The following is a 7959-nucleotide window of genomic DNA, read 5'->3' as shown; positions in this document are numbered from 1 at the left end:
CATGCTTACTAAGGAACATCCTCTTGCCCAAGGGGCCATTGCCCTTGCAGGGGCTTCCCAGCTCTGCAGCTCCTGCCAGTCAGCTGAAGGTGTGGATGGGAGGTGGACAAGCCATGTTGGTGGCCTTAACCTGATGAAAGGCTTTACCACCATGCCTGATGGCTGCCAATCAGCTGTAGCCCTGTAAGGGCAACAATGACAGAGGTGACTCCATTTTGGATGAGAGAGGCAGTTTTAAAGCAGACGTCTAAAGAGGTGTGGGAAACAATAGACTTCTCAGAGAAATAACAAGCCTCTCACCAAAGTGCAAGATGCAGCTGCACAAAGTGGGGAGTGGCCCCAGGGCCAGGATGAGTTGAGCAAATTTCCAAGGCCAGGACTAGCTGACCACACCCTCCTGTAATGTCCAGTTCGATAAGGAAAGGAACAGACAGGTGGTCGGATGTAATAAAAAGCTGACTAGGCGCCAACCAATCACAAATACAGAATGGTTGGACCTAAGGCAGCTAATGCCCTATGTCATCTCCTAGACTTCAGCCACTGATTGTGTGAAAATCAACTCAAGTTAGGTCTTTTCTATTAAAGGAGGTAATGTAGAGCTATCACTGTGTAGATGCCAGCTAACCTCCCCAAATTGCTGTCTACATGTTTTGTGAAACATTGCTTGACCTTGTAAGGTTCTTGCAGTCAAAGAGCTGTTTTATCACCAGATATCCTAATCACAAACTGCTTAAAGATGAATATTGCCCAAAAGAATTTTTTTGTTCTCCCTGCTTCAAGGTCCCCCTTACCCCACGTGCCCCTTTTCTAAGTAACCAGTTGCAGATTGTGAACCCAAACCCGCCCATTAGGGTGAAGGACAGAGCGAGATTAAAACTGAGCTGACTCCACTCTCAGTGTGTTCTGCCCATCAGACTCTGGACTGTGGGTGCACCCTTCGGCACAAGTAAAACTTTCTTTTCTGCCTTGCTGAGCGACTCCCGCGTGTTTCTTTGATCAATGTCTGGGAATGGGATTTCTAACGCTTGGCTCAGGGTGCTTTGCTACCCTTTCAGTGAACTTTTTTTCTTGTTTTACTCTTAACTCCTGGTCCAGCGTCAACTATTCCGGGACATGAACCTGGGGAACAATCCGGCATCAGCCCTGGCTGGGGAGGAGGTCCTTGCTCAGTCCCTGCACTCCGGAAGAGGCGTCCCCAAGTGTCCGCGCTTCAAGGCGGGGAGTGGGGGAAGGGGCAGGGCGCCAAGGGGCGCGGAGCGCGGACGTCTGCACCCGCGGCGCTTCGCGGAGGAGGCGACACGCGCGTCGAGGTCAAGGAGTCACACGGTGCGGGGAGGGACAGTAACGCTGTTAACTCCAGCGTCCCCGCTGGACACCGGACCTCGGAGACCCGAAGCGAAGCTGGGCAGAGCGGTGTGGGCCAGTAACAACGCACGGGACTACACAAGAAGCGGTCACCGCCTGGTGACGCCGGGCCTCGGCGGACACATGAGTCCCGGGAAGTCCGTCAGGACAAAGTCGGCTGCCCGCCCGGCCTTTCCGAGCGCGACCCGGCGACTACCCTGTGCCGCCCCCTGCGGGACGCTCGCTCCTGCGCTGGGCGACGTGCGGGGGGGGGGGAGGGAGGGCGGAGCTCCGGAACCAGCGAGCCCACCGCGCGTAGGTATTGGGTGTCCCGCGTCATGGGCTCAACTTCGGGCCAATCAGAGAGTGAGGCGGGCCTTGCTGCGAGCCGTGGGCGGGGCCGTAGGACTGACTACTCCTGGGGTTTGCGGAAGACCCAGGCCGCTCCGCTTCTTGCACCCCGGTCCAAGCGTCCGCGGCTGTTGCTGTTATCTCCCTTCTATCACTCGGCGGCCTAGCGATGTTTTGGGGAACAAAGAATCCTTACTAGGCCCTGATGATCTGTTGCATCCCCTCCAGCCACGCGGTCCTGCCACATGCCTCTCCTACCCTACTTTTCCACAAGCTGTGCCTCCCACCCCCCCACATCCCTGTCCCGCCTTTGCTCCAGAGCTCCTTCGGGGCTTTTTTCAGAACCTGTGCACCAGCTCCTTGCTCTGGGCTGCTCTCTCTTGCTTGTCTACACCACTGACTTTTTCATCTCTATCCCCCTACCAAGCAGAGGGCCTGGAATGCAGTAGACACTTAACACCTGTTTGTGGATATGAACCGAGGAAAAGGATGACGGCTTAGGAACTATAATAGCGCTCACTGACACTCTGGAGGCCCTGACACTGGGAGATCCTGGGAGGGAGGAACTTGGACCCCATTTCCTGAGGAGCCAGTGGAGGTTCCTAGAGGCTGTTGACTGGCCTGGGTCCCTAGGCTGGCCTGGGGGTCTGGAGGCACCCTCATGCCAGACAGCCTGGATCCCAGGGCTCTGGTGAGGAAAATGGATGGGCAGGCTTCTGGAAGAGAGAGTCAAGGCAGGGCTCCTGGCCAGGTTGGGAAAGATAGGGGACAACAGAGGGGACTGCAGGTGAGCACCTGAGCCAGCCACAACATTCCCTGTAGCCCTCAGTTCCAGGGTCAAAGGGATCAGAAAGCATGTCAAAGCCCAGCTCTCCCCTAAGCCCCTCCTCTCCTCAGCTGCCATGCCTGATTCTCTCTCCCCATCTGTTCTCCAGCCACACTGACCCACCACCTTCCCAGAACAGGGCACCTGGGTTTTAGCACTGCTAACTCTACCCCCTCTTTTCCCAACCCCCACCAACCCCACTCCACCCAGTAGACCAGTCCTTACTTTCCAGACTCCCTGACCTGCTCGGCAGTAGCCCCACTACTGCCTTGGAGCCATCAGGTGCTGGCCCTCTGCTTGACACCTTCATTCTTGGAAACCAGCTCATCTCTGGGCTTGCAAAATAGTGCAGTCCTCCTTAGGGGGCATTCTGTTAGGCCTTTTGGTTTCCTAAGTGGTTAAAGTTAACATCTTCCACAGGCCTTCTTTCAGCAGCATCTGATAGTCTTTAGACCAAGACTGGAGGCTGGTCCCCTGCCTGCACAGTACTTCCCCCCACCCCCACCCCCACCCCCGCCCAGCATCAGGTCAGGGGCTGAGCAGGCCTGCAAGGTTCTTAGTCTCAAACTTGAGCCCAAACAGGCTTAGCTCTGTATCCTGTATGACCTTGGACAAGTTACTTCACCTGTCTGAGACTCTAGTTTTATTTTTTTTAACTTTAATTTTTCTTTTCAATAAAATTAGTAATAGGTGCACATTTTTTAATTTTGGTTTTGGTGCTGGGGATTGAACCCAGGGCCCTCTGTACCTTAGCATTTTACCACTGAGCAATATACCCCCAGCTCCAGACACACTTTTTTTTTTTTTTTTGGTGGGACTGGGGTTGCAACTCAGGGCTTCATGCTTGCAAAGCAGGCACTTTACCACTTGAGCCATGCCTCCAGCTCCACACTCACACTTTTTTTAAGAGACAATGTTTTGTCATAGAGTCTACACTGGTCTTAAACTTGAGATCCTCCTGCCTCAGCCTCCAGAGTGATGCGATTCCAGGCATGTGCCACCACACTTAGCTCAGGTACATTTTTTTTTTTTTTTTTGGTAGTTAGGTCTTGGACTCAGGGACTCCCACTTGCTAGGCAAATTACCACTTGAGTCACGCCTTCAAACCTTTTTTTTTACTTTAGTTATTTTTCAGACATGGGTCTCTCATGCTTTTGCATGAGATAAGATCTTACTGCTTCCACCTTCTGAGAAGCTGCAATTCCAGGTGGTGCCACCATGCCTGGCAGGTATACATTTTTAATGGCAAATAGAACTACAAAGCTTGTAAATGAAAAACAGCAGTCCCTGTTCCACTTTGCCCACTCTGAGTCCCTCCCACCTCCCACCCCCAATGGCATCCATCTTGCATTGTTCTAGATGTTTCTTCTGGTTCTCTTCTCACACAGACACACCCAGAACCTCACCACCCAAGGCTTATACTAACAGCAGTTATTTACATGAGATGGTATCCACTGCCCACTGCTGAAAGATGAGTTCTCTGCTGCTCTGCCTAAACACCCACACACAGTCCCTGACCTAGTCCCTCCGGACTGATTTTAGTTATCAGTAACATGTATTGTCTCCTCAGGCCTCTTGTAAGGAAGCAAGGACCTCTGGATAGAGGAACACTTGGTCCAGTGCCAGGCATGAACAGGTGCTCCAAAATGCAACCATTCAGTGACACAATATCCACTGAATGGCTTAAACTTATGTTTAGAATTTTGCCTTAGCAGTCTCAAACATAAATAAAAATAAAATAAGGAGTCTGACAAACCCTCAGGGACCCACCACCACTACAACAATCATCAACCCCCAGGCCTATAGTTAGCACTGATTTTATAACCTCTTTAATTTTCTTCTTCCACTATCTCTTTCTAATACAAGCAAAAATGTTTGGATTTCCCTACCTCCTTTTACTTATTTATTTATTTTGTGGTAGGACTGAGGTTTGAACTCGGGGCTTTACACTTGCAAAGCAAGCACTCTATTGCTTGGGTCATACCTCCAGTCTATTTTGCTCTGGTTATTTTTTGGAGATGGAGTCTCCTGAACTATTTGCCCCAGCTGGCCTCAAACCATGATCCTCCCGATCTCAGTTTCCCAAGTATCCATTGGTGCCTGGATCCCCTGGCCCTTTTTAGATAAATGATGACATAATATATACAAGAATCAAGTGTTTCTTAAGTACACTTTACAAAAATGATTATAAATACAGCATACTTTTATTGCAGTTGGGTGCACACACACACACACACCTGATCACCCCACCACCCAACTCTATTTGGGGCCATACTGTAGGAGCACATGGAAATCCAGAGATGTAGATATTGTTCCACACTTTATTTATTTTATTTGTGATACTGGAGTTTGAACTCAGGGCCTTGGGCTTGTGAGGCCGGTGCTCTACCACTTGAGCTATACCACCAGCTCTTTTTGTTTGTAGTTGTTTTTATTGTTTGTAGTTGTTTTTAATAGGGTCTTGCTTTTATGCCTGGGCAGCCGGGACCAAGATTCTCCTATTTATGTGCCCTACATAACTGGGATGACAGATGTATGCCACCATACCCAGCTTTTTATTGAGGTGGGGGTTTCGCTGTTTGCTCTGGCTGGCCTCCTGATCTCTGTGTCCTGAGTAGGTAGGATTACAGGTGTAAGCTATTGTTCCCGGCTTAGTATTTTTAAAGCTTTGGACTCAAGTTTCTTCAAATGAATATCACTTCATTCTAAGTTGTGTAATTTGTGCATTCTGTCTGCCCAGCTGCACACCCAATTTAGAACCAGGTTGTTTTGCTCATGAGTTTGTTTTTAAATAAGTTTTATTTGAGATATAATTCACATGCTGTAAAATTCACCCTTTTAAAGTACATAAATGAGGTTTTGGTTTGATTGTTTTTTGTTTTTGAAATGGAATCTCTCTCTGTTACCCAGCTGGCCTCAAACTCCTAAACTCAAGTGATCCTCCCACTTCAGCCTCCTGAGTAGCTGGGACTATGCTATGAGTTTTTGCCACAGGAAGTTAGAAGGATGTATCCCTGCCTTCAGCACCCTGGATTGCAGGGTGAATTCCAAATGTCATCACCAACATGCAAATCAATTGCAACACTGAACACCTGTGCCAAGGAAGCCTGTGAGTGAAGGATACCCTGGGTTGATGTTTCAGGAACCCTGCTGGGTGACACATGGTGAACAGCCTGGTACCCTCTCAGAGTTCTTCTGACACCAGACGGGTGGGTTTCCCATGTCCACCAGTACAGTGAGTGTCCCATAACTTAATTCCATCCTGAGCTGTCTACCAGGGGTCAGACCCCATAAACTAAGGACTCTGCACCACCAGACTGCTCCCATTATAAGTCCAGGCCTCCTGCAGTTCAGCCAATCCGCAGTAAACCGGGCCTCCCATGATCACCTCTTAAAGATCCACTAGCGTGGCTCCCAGGACTCTGGAAACACTTGACCTACAGTTCCCTGTTCATTATGAAGGCCACCATAAAAGGACATAGATAAGCAGCCAGATGAAGAGGTCCACAGGCAAGGTCTGGAAGGATCCCAAGATCAGTGGCTCTATCCATGTGGAGAACAGCCAGTCTGGAAATTCATGAAGTCACGCTGTTCAGTTTTCATAGAGCTAGAGACCAAGCTCTATGATCACTTGGAGTTCCAGGTGATTGGCCCGCAAGGGGAATACCGAGTGGCCCCGCCGTAAGCCACCTCATTAGCATAAATCCAGGTGTGATTAAAAGGAGTTAGGAATGTCAAAAGACTCTCCTGTCGCTCTGAAAATGCCTAGGCTTTTGAGGAGTTCCAGCCTAGAACAGGTGATAAGACCAAACACAGTCCTAGGAGCCTGTGCGGGAGCCAGAATCTCAGAATGGTGAAGTATTTGCATGGAACCTACACACACCTTCTCTGTACTTCACCTCTAAACGACTTATACAACCTAATATGCTGTAAATGCTTGTAAGTTGTTAAACTGTGTTGTTAGGAAAGAATGACAAGAAAAAAGTTTGTACGTGTTCAGTACACATGCAATTGTTTTTAAAAATATCTTCTGTCTACACTTGGTTGAATCCAGGAGTTTAACCCTGAAGTCAGCTGAACTCCATTTTTTTTTTTTTTTAAGTATATGTGTTCGTGGTGCTGGGGATCAAACCTAGGACCTTGCACATGCTAGGCAAGTTCTTTACCTCTGAGCTATGTCCCCAGCCCTTAGTTTCTGAGACAAGATCTTGCTATGTAGCCCAGTCTGGCCTAGAACTCTCCATCCTCCTGACTCTGCCTCCTGAGTGCTAGGATTACAGGTATGCACCACCACACCTGGTTTATGTATGTATTTTTCTTACTGTTTAGACTATCTCTGGAGGGGGTATGAAACTGCAAAGACTGGTCACTTTTGGAAAGAGGAATTGGTGGCTGGGGAGTTGTTGGGAGGGGACAAGAGGTTTTTGTATCATGTAAGTACATTACTTACTGTTTTTATTTTTTCTCTTTATAAGAAAATTATTTGATAGTACCTTGGGCCCAGATTTTGGAATCATGCCAGGCCTCCTACCCAGGTGCTGCTCTTCTTCCCCACCTCTGATCTGATGCCAGCCCTGGGGTGGAGACTCAGTGAGGAGCTCTCCCGGCCACCTGTGAGCCCTGGCAATGCTGGCCTGTCAAGCAGGAACTTGCACATGTAGTGATTCTCCACTGTCCCTGGGCGCTTGTAATTGCCCCAACCTGGTATTCAGCCTCTTTCAAGAAGCTCATGACCTGGGTGGCCTCCTCAGGGCAGAGTTGGACTCATCTGCTTTTCTGCCAGCCCCAGGACTGCAGGGGGAGCTCAGAACTGTCTCCTGGATAAAGGAAAGAGTAAATGAACAAAGGAAAAGATGAATGAATGAAAGAATGGACACAGAGAAAGTTCTGGTCACCAGGTCACTTAGGAGAGATGCCACATTTCCAGTACATGGCTTAGACAGAGAATGATGCTTTCAGGAGAAGAGTAGCAAAACACAGGGTGGGGCAATCGACAGCACTGGCCTTCATCCCAAATGGGGCTCAGAGAGGTTCCAAGAGTGCATATGGGCACCCAGCAGGAAGCTGCCCCTGAGAGGAGAAAGGAACCAAAGCTCTCCAGCTCAGCCCTGCCCCATGTACTCTCATTCTTTTGGGGTTCCTCCAGTTGCTTTCCTAAGGCTTTTAAGAAAATAATGTATCTATTTGTGTCCTGTCTCATTCAAAAAAGAATTTGAGGCAGCTTACAGTAAAAATGAAAATAAAGACGGAGGTATAGCTCATCATAAAGCACTTGCTAGCACAGTGAGGCCCTAGGTTCTATCCCTGGCACTGCAAAAATGAAAAAGTAAATAAAGGTGGAGGAGTGAGACAAGTATCCAAGAATGCAGGTCAGAATATCCTGTACAAGTGCCAAAGATTGAAGGGAGAGGAATTTGACATTTGACATGAAACTTCCT

This window comes from Castor canadensis, chromosome 3 (assembly GCF_047511655.1).
Source record: "Castor canadensis chromosome 3, mCasCan1.hap1v2, whole genome shotgun sequence".
NCBI classification, from domain to species: Eukaryota; Metazoa; Chordata; class Mammalia; order Rodentia; family Castoridae; genus Castor; species Castor canadensis.
Note: the sequence above shows the minus strand (reverse complement) of the source record.